General features: G+C 47.3%; 26 non-coding genes across 26 annotated transcripts; all 26 read right to left on the minus strand.

Annotated features, from left to right (window-relative positions):
- Nucleotides 1-4,402: 4,402 nt before the first annotated feature.
- On the minus strand, nt 4,403-4,476 carry Trnak-cuu (transfer RNA lysine (anticodon CUU)). The gene has a single exon. It is a non-coding gene; the product is annotated as a tRNA-Lys (tRNA).
- Nucleotides 4,477-4,916: 440 nt separating this feature from the next.
- Trnar-ucg (transfer RNA arginine (anticodon UCG)) lies at nt 4,917-4,989 on the minus strand. The gene has a single exon. It is a non-coding gene; the product is annotated as a tRNA-Arg (tRNA).
- A 539-nt stretch (nt 4,990-5,528) lies between these two features.
- Nucleotides 5,529-5,600, minus strand: Trnat-agu (transfer RNA threonine (anticodon AGU)). The gene has a single exon. It is a non-coding gene; the product is annotated as a tRNA-Thr (tRNA).
- A 321-nt stretch (nt 5,601-5,921) lies between these two features.
- Nucleotides 5,922-5,994, minus strand: Trnak-cuu (transfer RNA lysine (anticodon CUU)). The gene has a single exon. It is a non-coding gene; the product is annotated as a tRNA-Lys (tRNA).
- A 440-nt stretch (nt 5,995-6,434) lies between these two features.
- Nucleotides 6,435-6,507, minus strand: Trnar-ucg (transfer RNA arginine (anticodon UCG)). Its single transcript has one exon. It is a non-coding gene; the product is annotated as a tRNA-Arg (tRNA).
- Nucleotides 6,508-7,053: 546 nt separating this feature from the next.
- Nucleotides 7,054-7,125, minus strand: Trnat-agu (transfer RNA threonine (anticodon AGU)). The gene has a single exon. It is a non-coding gene; the product is annotated as a tRNA-Thr (tRNA).
- A 321-nt stretch (nt 7,126-7,446) lies between these two features.
- Nucleotides 7,447-7,519, minus strand: Trnak-cuu (transfer RNA lysine (anticodon CUU)). Its single transcript has one exon. It is a non-coding gene; the product is annotated as a tRNA-Lys (tRNA).
- A 440-nt stretch (nt 7,520-7,959) lies between these two features.
- On the minus strand, nt 7,960-8,032 carry Trnar-ucg (transfer RNA arginine (anticodon UCG)). The gene has a single exon. It is a non-coding gene; the product is annotated as a tRNA-Arg (tRNA).
- Nucleotides 8,033-8,571: 539 nt separating this feature from the next.
- Nucleotides 8,572-8,643, minus strand: Trnat-agu (transfer RNA threonine (anticodon AGU)). The gene has a single exon. It is a non-coding gene; the product is annotated as a tRNA-Thr (tRNA).
- A 321-nt stretch (nt 8,644-8,964) lies between these two features.
- Nucleotides 8,965-9,037, minus strand: Trnak-cuu (transfer RNA lysine (anticodon CUU)). Its single transcript has one exon. It is a non-coding gene; the product is annotated as a tRNA-Lys (tRNA).
- Nucleotides 9,038-9,477: 440 nt separating this feature from the next.
- Nucleotides 9,478-9,550, minus strand: Trnar-ucg (transfer RNA arginine (anticodon UCG)). The gene has a single exon. It is a non-coding gene; the product is annotated as a tRNA-Arg (tRNA).
- A 546-nt stretch (nt 9,551-10,096) lies between these two features.
- Nucleotides 10,097-10,168, minus strand: Trnat-agu (transfer RNA threonine (anticodon AGU)). The gene has a single exon. It is a non-coding gene; the product is annotated as a tRNA-Thr (tRNA).
- Nucleotides 10,169-10,489: 321 nt separating this feature from the next.
- Trnak-cuu (transfer RNA lysine (anticodon CUU)) lies at nt 10,490-10,562 on the minus strand. The gene has a single exon. It is a non-coding gene; the product is annotated as a tRNA-Lys (tRNA).
- A 440-nt stretch (nt 10,563-11,002) lies between these two features.
- Trnar-ucg (transfer RNA arginine (anticodon UCG)) lies at nt 11,003-11,075 on the minus strand. The gene has a single exon. It is a non-coding gene; the product is annotated as a tRNA-Arg (tRNA).
- A 548-nt stretch (nt 11,076-11,623) lies between these two features.
- Trnat-agu (transfer RNA threonine (anticodon AGU)) lies at nt 11,624-11,695 on the minus strand. The gene has a single exon. It is a non-coding gene; the product is annotated as a tRNA-Thr (tRNA).
- Nucleotides 11,696-12,016: 321 nt separating this feature from the next.
- On the minus strand, nt 12,017-12,089 carry Trnak-cuu (transfer RNA lysine (anticodon CUU)). The gene has a single exon. It is a non-coding gene; the product is annotated as a tRNA-Lys (tRNA).
- Nucleotides 12,090-12,529: 440 nt separating this feature from the next.
- Trnar-ucg (transfer RNA arginine (anticodon UCG)) lies at nt 12,530-12,602 on the minus strand. Its single transcript has one exon. It is a non-coding gene; the product is annotated as a tRNA-Arg (tRNA).
- Nucleotides 12,603-13,150: 548 nt separating this feature from the next.
- Nucleotides 13,151-13,222, minus strand: Trnat-agu (transfer RNA threonine (anticodon AGU)). The gene has a single exon. It is a non-coding gene; the product is annotated as a tRNA-Thr (tRNA).
- Nucleotides 13,223-13,543: 321 nt separating this feature from the next.
- Trnak-cuu (transfer RNA lysine (anticodon CUU)) lies at nt 13,544-13,616 on the minus strand. Its single transcript has one exon. It is a non-coding gene; the product is annotated as a tRNA-Lys (tRNA).
- Nucleotides 13,617-14,056: 440 nt separating this feature from the next.
- Trnar-ucg (transfer RNA arginine (anticodon UCG)) lies at nt 14,057-14,129 on the minus strand. Its single transcript has one exon. It is a non-coding gene; the product is annotated as a tRNA-Arg (tRNA).
- A 539-nt stretch (nt 14,130-14,668) lies between these two features.
- On the minus strand, nt 14,669-14,740 carry Trnat-agu (transfer RNA threonine (anticodon AGU)). Its single transcript has one exon. It is a non-coding gene; the product is annotated as a tRNA-Thr (tRNA).
- Nucleotides 14,741-15,061: 321 nt separating this feature from the next.
- Trnak-cuu (transfer RNA lysine (anticodon CUU)) lies at nt 15,062-15,134 on the minus strand. Its single transcript has one exon. It is a non-coding gene; the product is annotated as a tRNA-Lys (tRNA).
- A 440-nt stretch (nt 15,135-15,574) lies between these two features.
- Trnar-ucg (transfer RNA arginine (anticodon UCG)) lies at nt 15,575-15,647 on the minus strand. The gene has a single exon. It is a non-coding gene; the product is annotated as a tRNA-Arg (tRNA).
- A 539-nt stretch (nt 15,648-16,186) lies between these two features.
- Trnat-agu (transfer RNA threonine (anticodon AGU)) lies at nt 16,187-16,258 on the minus strand. The gene has a single exon. It is a non-coding gene; the product is annotated as a tRNA-Thr (tRNA).
- A 321-nt stretch (nt 16,259-16,579) lies between these two features.
- Nucleotides 16,580-16,652, minus strand: Trnak-cuu (transfer RNA lysine (anticodon CUU)). The gene has a single exon. It is a non-coding gene; the product is annotated as a tRNA-Lys (tRNA).
- Nucleotides 16,653-17,092: 440 nt separating this feature from the next.
- Trnar-ucg (transfer RNA arginine (anticodon UCG)) lies at nt 17,093-17,165 on the minus strand. Its single transcript has one exon. It is a non-coding gene; the product is annotated as a tRNA-Arg (tRNA).
- Nucleotides 17,166-17,526: the final 361 nt, after the last annotated feature.

Raw genomic sequence — 17,526 nt, forward strand, 5'->3', positions numbered from 1 at the left:
ATAATGTTTCGAGCAATTACTGCAGGGAGCGGCAGAAGCTGCGCCATGTAGTAGGCTTTTGATAAAATACAGGCGTTGATAAGTTGAATGCGATCAAATTGGTTGAGGCTGCGATGGTAATTATCAATCAGGGCACCATGTATTTTACGTGCAACATCCCGCCAGTTAGCCGCTATCATCTTTAGAGAGGAGGCCGTCAACACGATCCCCAGAGCCTTGTGTACTCTGACTGTTGTAGCATAATCAACCCGTAAATGCTGGAGGCCACAGAGGTTCAGAAATTTGGTTTTTTGTTCATTTAACTGCGCCCCTGACGCCAAACAGTAGTTCCGAAGTTCAGCCGCTAATATGGTGACATCAGCTACATTGCGAATCACCACACCCACATCGTCGGCATAAGCTCCGATTACACTTTTTACCCCAGAAATCGTAATCCCAGTGAGTTTCGTCTGCAACTGTTGTAACAGAGGTTCAAGGGAGAGTACAAAAAGCAACATGGACAAGGGGCTCCCTTGTGGAACCCCTCTGTTGATTTGTATTGGTCGCGTCAGTTGTGAGTTGACAGAAAGTTTGGCAGTGATTCCCATGGCCACGTTCTGAATCATGGCAATCGTGTTCTGAGAGAAACCCAATCTTTGCATAGTCTCGAGGAGGTACGCGTGATTTACGAGATCAAAAGCTTTAAAGAAATCAAGAAAGATCAGCCCACATTTCATGTTACCAGCGTTCGTTAAAGCAATGACGTCTCTGTAAAAAGCAGCCGTTTGCAGAATTGTTCTCCTGAAGGCACATGTCTGCTGTTGGCCAATGATTTTAGCAGTGAGTGGCATGAGTCTCATGTTAAGTGCGCGAGCCACGATCTTATAATCAGAGTTTAACAACGAGATTGGGCGGAAATTGGTGATAGTTTTAGTACCTCTGCTTTTAGGGAGAAGCACAATTTTACATTCCTTAAAGACGGGTGGGACAGACGTTCCTTGCAAGACTTCGTTCACGACTTGAGTAATTTTGTCCCCGATAATGTGCCAATAGTGCCTGTAAAATTCAATAGGTAAGCCATCAGGGCCAGGGGATTTCCGAATCGGCGAACTGCAGACGACCTCCAATACATCTTTATTACTGAAGGCTAACGAAATAGAGTCATTTTCTTCCCTAGTTACGGTAGATGAAATGGCACTAAACAGTCCATCATAGCAGTCGTCGTGGAGAGCCGCTGATGCGTAGGTGTTGACAAAATAGTCGTGCAGAGCTTTGACAATCTCTCGCTGAGTGTCAACCGTTGTTCCATCCTCAAGTTTCAGGGCGTCAATAAAAGTCCGCCTCCTGTTCTGTGTATGTTTGACGAGGTGGTACAGAGCGGCTGCTTCATCATCTCGAACCGACGTCACTTTAGATTTTATCTTAAGGCCGTCCAGTTGCATCCTCTTCAGACTGATTAATTTTGCCTTTATTTTCCGAATGTCGTCGATTCTGGTGGTCGTCGCGTCTGCACGATCGTACAGGTCCCGTAAGATCGTGTAATAAAATTCCATCGTCTTTTTGATCTCCGCCGCCCTTTCAATTCCGAAGTACATGATGACATTTCGCAGTTTCGGCTTTGCCTGCAGAGTCCACCACTCTATAGTGCTACGAAACTTGTTAGTAGCGCGCAAGCACTGCTCCCAAGCTCGACGCACCCCCTCCTCTAGCTCAACCTCCGTTAACAATGACACATTCAGGTTCCATTGATGTCTATACCATCGTGTGGGTTGTGGAAGTAATTTCAGGCACGCGATGACACCACAGTGATCGGAGAAACTGGAGGGGATCGTCTCTACTTTTAATAAATCATTCTCGAAAACGTCGGAAACATAAATCCTGTCGATTCTGCTACAGGAATTCGCGACGATGTGAGTGAAGCGTACCAATGTCGGGTACCGAATTTCCCACACATCTTTAAGTTTTAAGTCGGTCACGAGGCGCTTTAATGCAGGCGAATAATTAAAATTTGGGGACTGATCTTTCCGGGATAAGACACAATTAAAATCACCACCAATGATAAGGCGTCGGGGATTTTTCCTAAATAAATAGAGTATATGTTCCTGAAAAAAAGTAGCTCGGTCTGCTCTATAGGTAGTACCGGAAGGTGCGTACAAATTGATGATGGTGACGCCGAAAACGGTGATCCCCACCCCTCTACCCGATTCCAATCTGTCAATCTCAGTAACTGGAATCCCTTCTCTAATTAAGATTGCGGTCCCCACGGTCGTTTCCGGGGAAAAATTCGTAATGCCGATAAACCCAGGAAGAGTAAATTGTGGCATGGACACCTCCTGCAAAAGTGCTATGTCAGTTCCTGACTCATATAGGTATTGTTTTAATGCGTTCAGTTTCACTTCTGATCTGATTTTATTAATATTGAGGGTCGTGATCGTATAGGCCTGTGACATAATAACAGGACGTCTGAGAGGAGGGATCAACTGCCTTTAATTGTCCACATCTTCATGCCATTCCATTTTAGTAGCGGCCGCGGAATTCGTGTCTGGAACGTCACTGAGGGGTTCTCTTGCGTCTTTGTTTTTACTCTTTTTCCGGACAGCATTAACATTGGGTGGTAATCGGATCCTGTGACGGACACTGTGCAGCACCGCTGCAGCCGGAGGCGTGGGAGGGTCGTGGGTGACGTCAAGCTTCTCTCCTGACACATCTTGCGCCGGGAGCGGGTGCGCCGAAACCTCTGGCGAGCGATCAGCTGAGCCACCACTTCCACTATCAGCTTGTTTGGCAATACTCGCCGCCCGAAGCTGTTTGTTGTCAATGACAGTCCCGGGCTGCTGTGTTTGTATACCGTCGCGGAGTTGTTGACATTCATGTTGTTCTGAGGCCAGGGCCGGAGCGGCCGCCACGTGTTGTGTACCGTCCGTGCCTGGAGATATTGTTTGTATACCATCACGGCGAGCCTCGACGTGTGTACTTCCAGCAGACACGGGAGCCACACCTACTTGTTGACCTTCCTGAGTGTGTTGTTGCGGAAGTTCTGATACATCAGCCTGTGGTAACTGAATGGCATCTACTGAAGTATCGGCGCTTGAAATTGCGGTAGAAGAATCGTCCACAATCGCCGCACCGGGTAGAACTTTTGCGTCCGAAGCGGTTCCCCGCACGTCCGGTTCCGCGGTCGCTTGCGCACTGAAGGTGTCATCATCAGAGTCACGGCTGTCACAAGTCCGACGCCTCTTATTAGTCGTGGCATCGACTTTCGCCGGTGGCTTAGTACCATTATCTCTCCTAACCAGAACCGGAAACTCATCAGGGCGAATTTCATGTAGCTCTTCCGAAGGTGCTTCAGAACTAGGGACCTCACGCTCGAACATAGGTTGATCCGCCACTACATCAGCCAACGTAAGCCTTTTACGCTGCTGCAGCGAATTCTTTAGCACAAACATTCGCCTGGGACAGTCCTGACGCAAGTGACCACTCTCGTTACAGATATGGCACGTGGGAGTTTGGCCACTGTAAGTAACATGAGCCCTATAGTCACAAACGGTTATATGAGAGGGTATATTCTGCTTGATATGCATTTCCACAGATCGGACGCCACTGTAACATTGTAACCTGTGCTGGTTCGACCACCGTTCGTTTCGAATCTGCTTGATATCCCCGAATTTGGACAGAATCTCTTTCAGATAACAGTTGTCTACTTCAGGCGGTAAGTTAAAGATACGCACATTGGTATACTCGACATCGGCATTAGAAATGATCACAGTACTTACAGATTCGTCCCGGTGTCGAAAAACAGCTCTCCCTCCGTGTTTCGCCATTATCTTGTCCAGTAACACAGGATTCAGTAATTTTACAAAGAAGCAATATTGCTCGGTATCATAATAGGCTGTGTGCACTTGATCAGAGGTAATGCCAATAACATCCACAATCCAATCATGTATTTCTAAGGAACTAGGCTGCACATAACGGGTAGACTTGTCGAACTCAAAACGGAGTGTACACTTGCGCGGAAATAACCTGGACATTGCAAAATATAGCTAGCGGTAGAACCGCTAGAATAACACAAGATCGAAAATCTCTGCCACTGAGCTAAGGAGGCGCCTCCTAGCGGACTTTTAGGATACTTTGTTCTTACAAACTAGTGAATCGGAGCCCTTCAGCTCGAAACGCACCGCATGAGCGACCATTATTTGCATTTAGTTAGCGCAGCTGCTGCTTTCCTACACATCTCACACTATATCGATGTACAACTAAAATTGCAAAACAACACATTTATTTCATTTCAGAGTCACTTTCAGCTTCAAATACCGTTCCTCTGATATTCATACGAAGCTAGGCATCGTCGTAACCCGTTACGTTCATTACGCAAGGCTCACGAGAGGGGCGCATGTTGGATCCGCGTAGACACAAAATTTTGCGCCGCCCAGCGTGGGGCTCGAAACCCACGACCCTGAGATTAAGAGTCTCATGCTCTACCGACTGAGCTAGCCGGGCTGCACGCAACGCGTTACGAGCCATACAATACTGATGTGACCTGCGACCATCTATTGAAGATTCTTTTGACTACAGCTTATTTCCTGCTGCCACAAATCAGCTACAATCCTATTCAATGAAAAATTGTCTCCGAAAGGCATCAAATCTGCATGAAATGATACGTGGCTATCAGCACCATTATTCAACACACATGCTCGACTGTGCGCAGACGCCTGTGGCGTAGCCCTTGGCTCCTGAATCAGATGCAGTAGTTCCAACAAAAACTCTCCTGAACGGCACTGTGCCGAAAACTTCGCTACAGATCACCCTTGTCTTGCTTGTGCTTCTGGTAGACGCCGGTTTTGCAGCCAGGAAGCGGACAGCAGCAACTTCCAACTAGTTGTAGAGTACTCAAACAACACAGTAAAACAGCATGCATCTTTTGCAGAACAGGAAAAACTCGACCGTGACAGGATTCGAACCTGCAATCTTCGGATCCGAAGTCCGACGCCTTATCCACTAGGCCACACGGTCACTGGCGCAATATACTTCCCCACTCACACCTCGTTTTCGCCATTTGTACACTTGGCAGAATGAATTTCCCATCTTTGACGCAGTTCTCCATCTCAAATTTCAGTACTAAAAGTACGACGCTACTTCTTGCTGTGTCCCATCGCAAGTTACATTCAAGCCCTTATGACGCTGATCAAACAAGAGGTGGCAAATCAGCTTCAATCGTTTAGTGCCATCTCAGTCGCTTGCAGAAGGTACCTCACCCTATGTGATACAATGGCGAATTGTCGCTATTACCAAAGCGGCGGCGGCGCCGACGACGACAATCGCGAGGGTCTTTATCAGGGGTAGAAAATACATCACAAGAACTAAGTATTTCACGTCGGCATTCTCCGGAGACTGCCTAAAGCAGCAGTTTCTGGTGCCCACTTTAATAGCACCATTCACACTATTCATTTGCGAGAGCATTTCTTAAATACCGCACCCATTCATAATTTTTTTTATCCTTGACCGCTTTTTTCGAAAGGGCCACGGTGGGAGGGGCTGTTACAAAATTCATTTGCCGCCTGTGAGGATCGAACTCACGACCTCTGGTTTACTAGACCAGCGCTCTGCCACTGAGCTAAGGAGACGCCTCCTAGCGGAATTTTAGGATACTTTGTTCTTACAAACTAGTGAATCGGAGCCCTTCAGCTCGAAACGCACCGCATGAGCGACCATTATTTGCATTTAGTTAGCACAGCTGCTGCTTTCCTACACATCTCACACTATATCGATGTACAACTAAAATTGCAAAACAACACATTTATTTCATTTCAGAGTCACTTTCAGCTTCAAATACCGTTCCTCTGATATTCATACGAAGCTAGGCATCGTCGTAACCCGTTACGTTCATTACGCAAGGCTCACGAGAGGGGCGCATGTTGGATCCGCGTAGACACAAAATTTTGCGCCGTCCAGCGTGGGGCTCGAACCCACGACCCTGAGATTAAGAGACTCATGCTCTACCGACTGAGCTAGCCGGGCTGCACGCAACGCGTTACGAGCCATACAATACTGATGTGACCTGCGACCATCTATTGAAGATTCTTTTGACTACAGCTTATTTCCTGCTGCCACAAATCAGCTACAATCCTATTCAATGAAAAATTGTCTCCGAAAGGCATCAAATCTGCATGAAATGATACGTGGCTATCAGCACCATTATTCAACACACATGCTCGACTGTGCGCAGACGCCTGTGGCGTAGCCCTTGGCTCCTGAATCAGATGCAGTAGTTCCAACAAAAACTCTCCTGAACGGCACTGTGCCGAAAACTTCGCTACAGATCACCCTTGTCTTGCTTGTGCTTCTGGTAGACGCCGGTTTTGTAGCCAGGAAGCGGACAGCAGCAACTTCCAACTAGTTTTAGTGTACTCAAACAACACAGTAAAACAGCATGCATGTTTTGCAGAACAGGAAAAACTCGACCGTGACAGGATTCGAACCTGCAATCTTCGGATCCGAAGTCCGACGCCTTATCCATTAGGCCACACGGTTACTGGCGCAATATATTTCCCCACTCACACCTCGTTTTCGCCATTTGTACACTTGGCAGAAAGATTTTCCCATCTTTGACGCAGTTCTCCATCTCAAATTTCAGTACTAAAAGTACGACGCTACTTCTTGCTGTGTCCCATCGCAAGTTACATTCAAGCCCTTATGACGCTGATCAAACAAGAGGTGGCAAATCAGCTTCAATCGTTTAGTGCCATCTCAGTCGCTTGCAGAAGGTACCTCACCCTATGTGATACAATGGCGAATTGTCGCTATTACCAAAGTTGCGGCGGCGCCGACGACGACGACGACAATCGCGAGGGTCTTTATCAGGGGTAGAAAATACATCACAAGAACTAAGTATTTCACGTCAGCATTCTCCGGAGACTGCCTAAAGCAGCAGTTTCTGGTGCCCACTTTAATAGCACCATTCACACTATTCATTTGCGAGAGCATTTCTTAAATACCGCACCCATTCATAATTTTTTTTTATCCTTGACCGCTTTTTTCGAAAGGGCCACGGTGGGAGGGGCTGTTACAAAATTCATTTGCCGCCTGTGAGGATCGAACTCACGACCTCTGGTTTACTAGACCAGCGCTCTGCCACTGAGCTAAGGAGGCGCCTCCTAGCGGACTTTTAGGATACTTTGTTCTTACAAACTAGTGAATCGGAGCCCTTCAGCTCGAAACGCACCGCATGAGCGACCATTATTTGCATTTAGTTAGCACAGCTGCTGCTTTCCTACACATCTCACACTATATCGATGTACAACTAAAATTGCAAAACAACACATTTATTTCATTTCAGAGTCACTTTCAGCTTCAAATACCGTTCCTCTGATATTCATACGAAGCTAGGCATCGTCGTAACCCGTTACGTTCATTACGCAAGGCTCACGAGAGGGGCGCATGTTGGATCCGCGTAGACACAAAATTTTGCGCCGCCCAGCGTGGGGCTCGAACCCACGACCCTGAGATTAAGAGTCTCATGCTCTACCGACTGAGCTAGCCGGGCTGCACGCAACGCGTTACGAGCCATACAATACTGATGTGACCTGCGACCATCTATTGAAGATTCTTTTGACTACAGCTTATTTCCTGCTGCCACAAATCAGCTACAATCCTATTCAATGAAAAATTGTCTCCGAAAGGCATCAAATCTGCATGAAATGATACGTGGCTATCAGCACCATTATTCAACACACATGCTCGACTGTGCGCAGACGCCCGTGGCGTAGCCCTTGGCTCCTGAATCAGATGCAGTAGTTCCAACAAAAACTCTCCTGAACGGCACTGTGCCGAAAACTTCGCTACAGATCACCCTTGTCTTGCTTGTGCTTCTGGTAGACGCCGGTTTTGCAGCCAGGAAGCGGACAGCAGCAACTTCCAACTAGTTGTAGAGTACTCAAACAACACAGTAAAACAGCATGCATCTTTTGCAGAACAGGAAAAACTCGACCGTGACAGGATTCGAACCTGCAATCTTCGGATCCGAAGTCCGACGCCTTATCCACTAGGCCACACGGTCACTGGCGCAATATACTTCCCCACTCACACCTCGTTTTCGCCATTTGTACACTTGGCAGAATGAATTTCCCATCTTTGACGCAGTTCTCCATCTCAAATTTCAGTACTAAAAGTACGACGCTACTTCTTGCTGTGTCCCATCGCAAGTTACATTCAAGCCCTTATGACGCTGATCAAACAAGAGGTGGCAAATCAGCTTCAATCGTTTAGTGCCATCTCAGTCGCTTGCAGAAGGTACCTCACCCTATGTGATACAATGGCGAATTGTCGCTATTACCAAAGCGGCGGCGGCGCCGACGACGACAATCGCGAGGGTCTTTATCAGGGGTAGAAAATACATCACAAGAACTAAGTATTTCACGTCGGCATTCTCCGGAGACTGCCTAAAGCAGCAGTTTCTGGTGCCCACTTTAATAGCACCATTCACACTATTCATTTGCGAGAGCATTTCTTAAATACCGCACCCATTCATAATTTTTTTTATCCTTGACCGCTTTTTTCGAAAGGGCCACGGTGGGAGGGGCTGTTACAAAATTCATTTGCCGCCTGTGAGGATCGAACTCACGACCTCTGGTTTACTAGACCAGCGCTCTGCCACTGAGCTAAGGAGGCGCCTCCTAGCGGAATTTTAGGATACTTTGTTCTTACAAACTAGTGAATCGGAGCCCTTCAGCTCGAAACGCACCGCATGAGCGACCATTATTTGCATTTAGTTAGCACAGCTGCTGCTTTCCTACACATCTCACACTATATCGATGTACAACTAAAATTGCAAAACAACACATTTATTTCATTTCAGAGTCACTTTCAGCTTCAAATACCGTTCCTCTGATATTCATACGAAGCTAGGCATCGTCGTAACCCGTTACGTTCATTACGCAAGGCTCACGAGAGGGGCGCATGTTGGATCCGCGTAGACACAAAATTTTGCGCCGTCCAGCGTGGGGCTCGAACCCACGACCCTGAGATTAAGAGACTCATGCTCTACCGACTGAGCTAGCCGGGCTGCACGCAACGCGTTACGAGCCATACAATACTGATGTGACCTGCGACCATCTATTGAAGATTCTTTTGACTACAGCTTATTTCCTGCTGCCACAAATCAGCTACAATCCTATTCAATGAAAAATTGTCTCCGAAAGGCATCAAATCTGCATGAAATGATACGTGGCTATCAGCACCATTATTCAACACACATGCTCGACTGTGCGCAGACGCCTGTGGCGTAGCCCTTGGCTCCTGAATCAGATGCAGTAGTTCCAACAAAAACTCTCCTGAACGGCACTGTGCCGAAAACTTCGCTACAGATCACCCTTGTCTTGCTTGTGCTTCTGGTAGACGCCGGTTTTGTAGCCAGGAAGCGGACAGCAGCAACTTCCAACTAGTTTTAGTGTACTCAAACAACACAGTAAAACAGCATGCATGTTTTGCAGAACAGGAAAAACTCGACCGTGACAGGATTCGAACCTGCAATCTTCGGATCCGAAGTCCGACGCCTTATCCATTAGGCCACACGGTTACTGGCGCAATATATTTCCCCACTCACACCTCGTTTTCGCCATTTGTACACTTGGCAGAAAGATTTTCCCATCTTTGACGCAGTTCTCCATCTCAAATTTCAGTACTAAAAGTACGACGCTACTTCTTGCTGTGTCCCATCGCAAGTTACATTCAAGCCCTTATGACGCTGATCAAACAAGAGGTGGCAAATCAGCTTCAATCGTTTAGTGCCATCTCAGTCGCTTGCAGAAGGTACCTCACCCTATGTGATACAATGGCGAATTGTCGCTATTACCAAAGTTGCGGCGGCGCCGACGACGACGACGACAATCGCGAGGGTCTTTATCAGGGGTAGAAAATACATCACAAGAACTAAGTATTTCACGTCAGCATTCTCCGGAGACTGCCTAAAGCAGCAGTTTCTGGTGCCCACTTTAATAGCACCATTCACACTATTCATTTGCGAGAGCATTTCTTAAATACCGCACCCATTCATAATTTTTTTTTATCCTTGACCGCTTTTTTCGAAAGGGCCACGGTGGGAGGGGCTGTTACAAAATTCATTAGCCGCCTGTGAGGATCGAACTCACGACCTCTGGTTTACTAGACCAGCGCTCTGCCACTGAGCTAAGGAGGCGCCTCCTAGCGGACTTTTAGGATACTTTGTTCTTACAAACTAGTGAATCGGAGCCCTTCAGCTCGAAACGCACCGCATGAGCGACCATTATTTGCATTTAGTTAGCACAGCTGCTGCTTTCCTACACATCTCACACTATATCGATGTACAACTAAAATTGCAAAACAACACATTTATTTCATTTCAGAGTCACTTTCAGCTTCAAATACCGTTCCTCTGATATTCATACGAAGCTAGGCATCGTCGTAACCCGTTACGTTCATTACGCAAGGCTCACGAGAGGGGCGCATGTTGGATCCGCGTAGACACAAAATTTTGCGCCGCCCAGCGTGGGGCTCGAACCCACGACCCTGAGATTAAGAGTCTCATGCTCTACCGACTGAGCTAGCCGGGCTGCACGCAACGCGTTACGAGCCATACAATACTGATGTGACCTGCGACCATCTATTGAAGATTCTTTTGACTACAGCTTATTTCCTGCTGCCACAAATCAGCTACAATCCTATTCAATGAAAAATTGTCTCCGAAAGGCATCAAATCTGCATGAAATGATACGTGGCTATCAGCACCATTATTCAACACACATGCTCGACTGTGCGCAGACGCCTGTGGCGTAGCCCTTGGCTCCTGAATCAGATGCAGTAGTTCCAACAAAAACTCTCCTGAACGGCACTGTGCCGAAAACTTCGCTACAGATCACCCTTGTCTTGCTTGTGCTTCTGGTAGACGCCGGTTTTGCAGCCAGGAAGCGGACAGCAGCAACTTCCAACTAGTTGTAGAGTACTCAAACAACACAGTAAAACAGCATGCATCTTTTGCAGAACAGGAAAAACTCGACCGTGACAGGATTCGAACCTGCAATCTTCGGATCCGAAGTCCGACGCCTTATCCACTAGGCCACACGGTCACTGGCGCAATATACTTCCCCACTCACACCTCGTTTTCGCCATTTGTACACTTGGCAGAATGAATTTCCCATCTTTGACGCAGTTCTCCATCTCAAATTTCAGTACTAAAAGTACGACGCTACTTCTTGCTGTGTCCCATCGCAAGTTACATTCAAGCCCTTATGACGCTGATCAAACAAGAGGTGGCAAATCAGCTTCAATCGTTTAGTGCCATCTCAGTCGCTTGCAGAAGGTACCTCACCCTATGTGATACAATGGCGAATTGTCGCTATTACCAAAGCGGCGGCGGCGCCGCCGCCGACGACGACGACATTCGCGAGGGTCTTTATCAGGGGTAGAAAATACATCACAAGAACTAAGTATTTCACGTCGGCATTCTCCGGAGACTGCCTAAAGCAGCAGTTTCTGGTGCCCACTTTAATAGCACCATTCACACTATTCATTTGCGAGAGCATTTCTTACATACCGCACCCATTCATAATTTTTTTTATCCTTGACCGCTTTTTTCGAAAGGGCCACGGTGGGAGGGGCTGTTACAAAATTCATTTGCCGCCTGTGAGGATCGAACTCACGACCTCTGGTTTACTAGACCAGCGCTCTGCCACTTAGCTAAGGAGGCGCCTCCTAGCGGACTTTTAGGGTACGTTGTTCTCACAGACTAGTGAATCGGAGCCCTTCAGCTCGAAACGCACCGCATGAGCGACCATTATTTGCATTTAGTTAGCACAGCTGCTGCTTTCCTACACATCTCACACTATATCGATGTACAACTAAAATTTCAATACAACACATTTATTTCATTTCAGAGTCACTTTCAGCTTCAAATACCGTTCCTCTGATATTCATACGAAGCTAGGCATCGTCGTAACCCGTTACGTTCATTACGCAAGGCTCACGAGAGGGGCGCATGTTGGATCCGCGTAGACACAAAATTTTGCGCCGTCCAGCGTGGGGCTCGAACCCACGACCCTGAGATTAAGAGACTCATGCTCTACCGACTGAGCTAGCCGGGCTGCACGCAACGCGTTACGAGCCATACAATACTGATGTGACCTGCGACCATCTATTGAAGATTCTTTTGACTACAGCTTATTTCCTGCTGCCACAAATCAGCTACAATCCTATTCAATGAAAAATTGTCTCCGAAAGGCATCAAATCTGCATGAAATGATACGTGGCTATCAGCACCATTATTCAACACACATGCTCGACTGTGCGCAGACGCCTGTGGCGTAGCCCTTGGCTCCTGAATCAGATGCAGTAGTTCCAACAAAAACTCTCCTGAACGGCACTGTGCCGAAAACTTCGCTACAGATCACCCTTGTCTTGCTTGTGCTTCTGGTAGACGCCGGTTTTGCAGCCAGGAAGCGGACAGCAGCAACTTCCAACTAGTTGTAGAGTACTCAAACAACACAGTAAAACAGCATGCATCTTTTGCAGAACAGGAAAAACTCGACCGTGACAGGATTCGAACCTGCAATCTTCGGATCCGAAGTCCGACGCCTTATCCACTAGGCCACACGGTCACTGGCGCAATATACTTCCCCACTCACACCTCGTTTTCGCCATTTGTACACTTGGCAGAATGAATTTCCCATCTTTGACGCAGTTCTCCATCTCAAATTTCAGTACTAAAAGTACGACGCTACTTCTTGCTGTGTCCCATCGCAAGTTACATTCAAGCCCTTATGACGCTGATCAAACAAGAGGTGGCAAATCAGCTTCAATCGTTTAGTGCCATCTCAGTCGCTTGCAGAAGGTACCTCACCCTATGTGATACAATGGCGAATTGTCGCTATTACCAAAGCGGCGGCGGCGCCGCCGCCGACGACGACGACATTCGCGAGGGTCTTTATCAGGGGTAGAAAATACATCACAAGAACTAAGTATTTCACGTCGGCATTCTCCGGAGACTGCCTAAAGCAGCAGTTTCTGGTGCCCACTTTAATAGCACCATTCACACTATTCATTTGCGAGAGCATTTCTTACATACCGCACCCATTCATAATTTTTTTTATCCTTGACCGCTTTTTTCGAAAGGGCCACGGTGGGAGGGGCTGTTACAAAATTCATTTGCCGCCTGTGAGGATCGAACTCACGACCTCTGGTTTACTAGACCAGCGCTCTGCCACTTAGCTAAGGAGGCGCCTCCTAGCGGACTTTTAGGGTACGTTGTTCTCACAGACTAGTGAATCGGAGCCCTTCAGCTCGAAACGCACCGCATGAGCGACCATTATTTGCATTTAGTTAGCACAGCTGCTGCTTTCCTACACATCTCACACTATATCGATGTACAACTAAAATTTCAATACAACACATTTATTTCATTTCAGAGTCACTTTCAGCTTCAAATACCGTTCCTCTGATATTCATACGAAGCTAGGCATCGTCGTAACCCGTTACGTTCATTACGCAAGGCTCACGAGAGGGGCGCATGTTGGATCCGCGTAGACACAAAATTTTGCGCCGCCCAGCGTGGGGCTCGAACCCACGACCCTGAGATTAAGAGTCTCATGCTCTACCGACTGAGCAAGCCGGGCTGCACGCAACGCGTTACGAGCCATACAATACTGATGTGACCTGCGACCATCTATTGAAGATTCTTTTGACTACAGCTTATTTCCTGCTGCCACAAATCAGCTACAATCCTATTCAATGAAAAATTGTCTCCGAAAGGCATCAAATCTGCATGAAATGATACGTGGCTATCAGCACCATTATTCAACACACATGCTCGACTGTGCGCAGACGCCTGTGGCGTAGCCCTTGGCTCCTGAATCAGATGCAGTAGTTCCAACAAAAACTCTCCTGAACGGCACTGTGCCGAAAACTTCGCTACAGATCACCCTTGTCTTGCTTGTGCTTCTGGTAGACGCCGGTTTTGTAGCCAGGAAGCGGACAGCAGCAACTTCCAACTAGTTTTAGAGTACTCAAACAACACAGTAAAACAGCATGCATCTTTTGCAGAACAGGAAAAACTCGACCGTGACAGGATTCGAACCTGCAATCTTCGGATCCGAAGTCCGACGCCTTATCCATTAGGCTACACGGTCACTGGCGCAATATACTTCCCCACTCACACCTCGTTTTCGCCATTTGTACACTTGGCAGAATGAATTTCCCATCTTTGACGCAGTTCTCCATCTCAAATTTCAGTACTAAAAGTACGACGCTACTTCTTGCTGTGTCCCATCGCAAGTTACATTCAAGCACTTATGACGCTGATCAAACAAGAGGTGGCAAATCAGCTTCAATCGTTTAGTGCCATCTCAGTCGCTTGCAGAAGGTACCTCACCCTATGTGATACAATGGCGAATTGTCGCTATTACCAAAGCGGCGGCGGCGCCGACGACGACAATCGCGAGGGTCTTTATCAGGGGTAGAAAATACATCACAAGAACTAAGTATTTCACGTCGGCATTCTCCGGAGACTGCCTAAAGCAGCAGTTTCTGGTGCCCACTTTAATAGCACCATTCACACTATTCATTTGCGAGAGCATTTCTTAAATACCGCACCCATTCATAATTTTTTTTATCCTTGACCGCTTTTTTCGAAAGGGCCACGGTGGGAGGGGCTGTTACAAAATTCATTTGCCGCCTGTGAGGATCGAACTCACGACCTCTGGTTTACTAGACCAGCGCTCTGCCACTGAGCTAAGGAGGCGCCTCCTAGCGGACTTTTAGGATACTTTGTTCTTACAAACTAGTGAATCGGAGCCCTTCAGCTCGAAACGCACCGCATGAGCGACCATTATTTGCATTTAGTTATCACAGCTGCTGCTTTCCTACACATCTCACACTATATCGATGTACAACTAAAATTGCAAAACAACACATTTATTTCATTTCAGAGTCACTTTCAGCTTCAAATACCGTTCCTCTGATATTCATACGAAGCTAGGCATCGTCGTAACCCGTTACGTTCATTACGCAAGGCTCACGAGAGGGGCGCATGTTGGATCCGCGTAGACACAAAATTTTGCGCCGTCCAGCGTGGGGCTCGAACCCACGACCCTGAGATTAAGAGTCTCATGCTCTACCGACTGAGCTAGCCGGGCTGCACGCAACGCGTTACGAGCCATACAATACTGATGTGACCTGCGACCATCTATTGAAAATTCTTTTGACTACAGCTTATTTCCTGCTGCCACAAATCAGCTACAATCCTATTCAATGAAAAATTGTCTCCGAAAGGCATCAAATCTGCATGAAATGATACGTGGCTATCAGCACCATTATTCAACACACATGCTCGACTGTGCGCAGACGCCTGTGGCGTAGCCCTTGGCTCCTGAATCAGATGCAGTAGTTCCAACAAAAACTCTCCTGAACGGCACTGTGCCGAAAACTTCGCTACAGATCACCCTTGTCTTGCTTGTGCTTCTGGTAGACGCCGGTTTTGCAGCCAGGAAGCGGACAGCAGCAACTTCCAACTAGTTGTAGAGTACTCAAACAACACAGTAAAACAGCATGCATCTTTTGCAGAACAGGAAAAACTCGACCGTGACAGGATTCGAACCTGGAATCTTCGGATCCGAAGTCCGACGCCTTATCCATTAGGCCACACGGTCACTGGCGCAATATACTTCCCCACTCACACCTCGTTTTCGCCATTTGTACACTTGGCAGAATGAATTTCCCATCTTTGACGCAGTTCTCCATCTCAAATTTCAGTACTAAAAGTACGACGCTACTTCTTGCTGTGTCCCATCGCAAGTTACATTCAAGCACTTATGACGCTGATCAAACAAGAGGTGGCAAATCAGCTTCAATCGTTTAGTGCCATCTCAGTCGCTTGCAGAAGGTACCTCACCCTATGTGATACAATGGCGAATTGTCGTTATTACCAAAGCGGCGGCGGCGCCGACGACGACAATCGCGAGGGTCTTTATCAGGGGTAGAAAATACATCACAAGAACTAAGTATTTCACGTCGGCATTCTCCGGAGACTGCCTAAAGCAGCAGTTTCTGGTGCCCACTTTAATAGCACCATTCACACTATTCATTTGCGAGAGCATTTCTTAAATACCGCACCCATTCATAATTTTTTTTATCCTTGACCGCTTTTTTCGAAAGGGCCACGGTGGGAGGGGCTGTTACAAAATTCATTTGCCGCCTGTGAGGATCGAACTCACGACCTCTGGTTTACTAGACCAGCGCTCTGCCACTGAGCTAAGGAGGCGCCTCCTAGCGGACTTTTAGGATACTTTGTTCTTACAAACTAGTGAATCGGAGCCCTTCAGCTCGAAACGCACCGCATGAGCGACCATTATTTGCATTTAGTTAGCACAGCTGCTGCTTTCCTACACATCTCACACTATATCGATGTACAACTAAAATTGCAAAACAACACATTTATTTCATTTCAGAGTCACTTTCAGCTTCAAATACCGTTCCTCTGATATTCATACGAAGCTAGGCATCGTCGTAACCCGTTACGTTCATTACGCAAGGCTCACGAGAGGGGCGCATGTTGGATCCGCGTAGACACAAAATTTTGCGCCGCCCAGCGTGGGGCTCGAACCCACGACCCTGAGATTAAGAGTCTCATGCTCTACCGACTGAGCTAGCCGGGCTGCACGCAACGCGTTACGAGCCATACAATACTGATGTGACCTGCGACCATCTATTGAAGATTCTTTTGACTACAGCTTATTTCCTGCTGCCACAAATCAGCTACAATCCTATTCAATGAAAAATTGTCTCCGAAAGGCATCAAATCTGCATGAAATGATACATGGCTATCAGCACCATTATTCAACACACATGCTCGACTGTGCGCAGACGCCTGTGGCGTAGCCCTTGGCTCCTGAATCAGATGCAGTAGTTCCAACAAAAACTCTCCTGAACGGCACTGTGCCGAAAACTTCGCTACAGATCACCCTTGTCTTGCTTGTGCTTCTGGTAGACGCCGGTTTTGCAGCCAGGAAGCGGACAGCAGCAACTTCCAACTAGTTTTAGAGTACTCAAACAACACAGTAAAACAGCATGCATCTTTTGCAGAACAGGAAAAACTCGACCGTGACAGGATTCGAACCTGCAATCTTCGGATCCGAAGTCCGACGCCTTATCCATTAGGCTACACGGTCACTGGCGCAATATACTTCCCCACTCACACCTCGTTTTCGCCATTTGTACACTTGGCAGAATGAATTTCCCATCTTTGACGCAGTTCTCCATCTCAAATTTCAGTACTAAAAGTACGACGCTACTTCTTGCTGTGTCCCATCGCAAGTTACATTCAAGCACTTATGACGCTGATCAAACAAGAGGTGGCAAATCAGCTTCAATCGTTTAGTGCCATCTCAGTCGCTTGCAGAAGGTACCTCACCCTATGTGATACAATGGCGAATTGTCGCTATTACCAAAGCGGCGGCGGCGCCGACGACGACAATCGCGAGGGTCTTTATCAGGGGTAGAAAATACATCACAAGAACTAAGTATTTCACG

Source organism: Schistocerca cancellata, chromosome 8 (genome assembly GCF_023864275.1).
Source record: "Schistocerca cancellata isolate TAMUIC-IGC-003103 chromosome 8, iqSchCanc2.1, whole genome shotgun sequence".
NCBI classification, from domain to species: domain Eukaryota; kingdom Metazoa; phylum Arthropoda; class Insecta; order Orthoptera; family Acrididae; genus Schistocerca; species Schistocerca cancellata.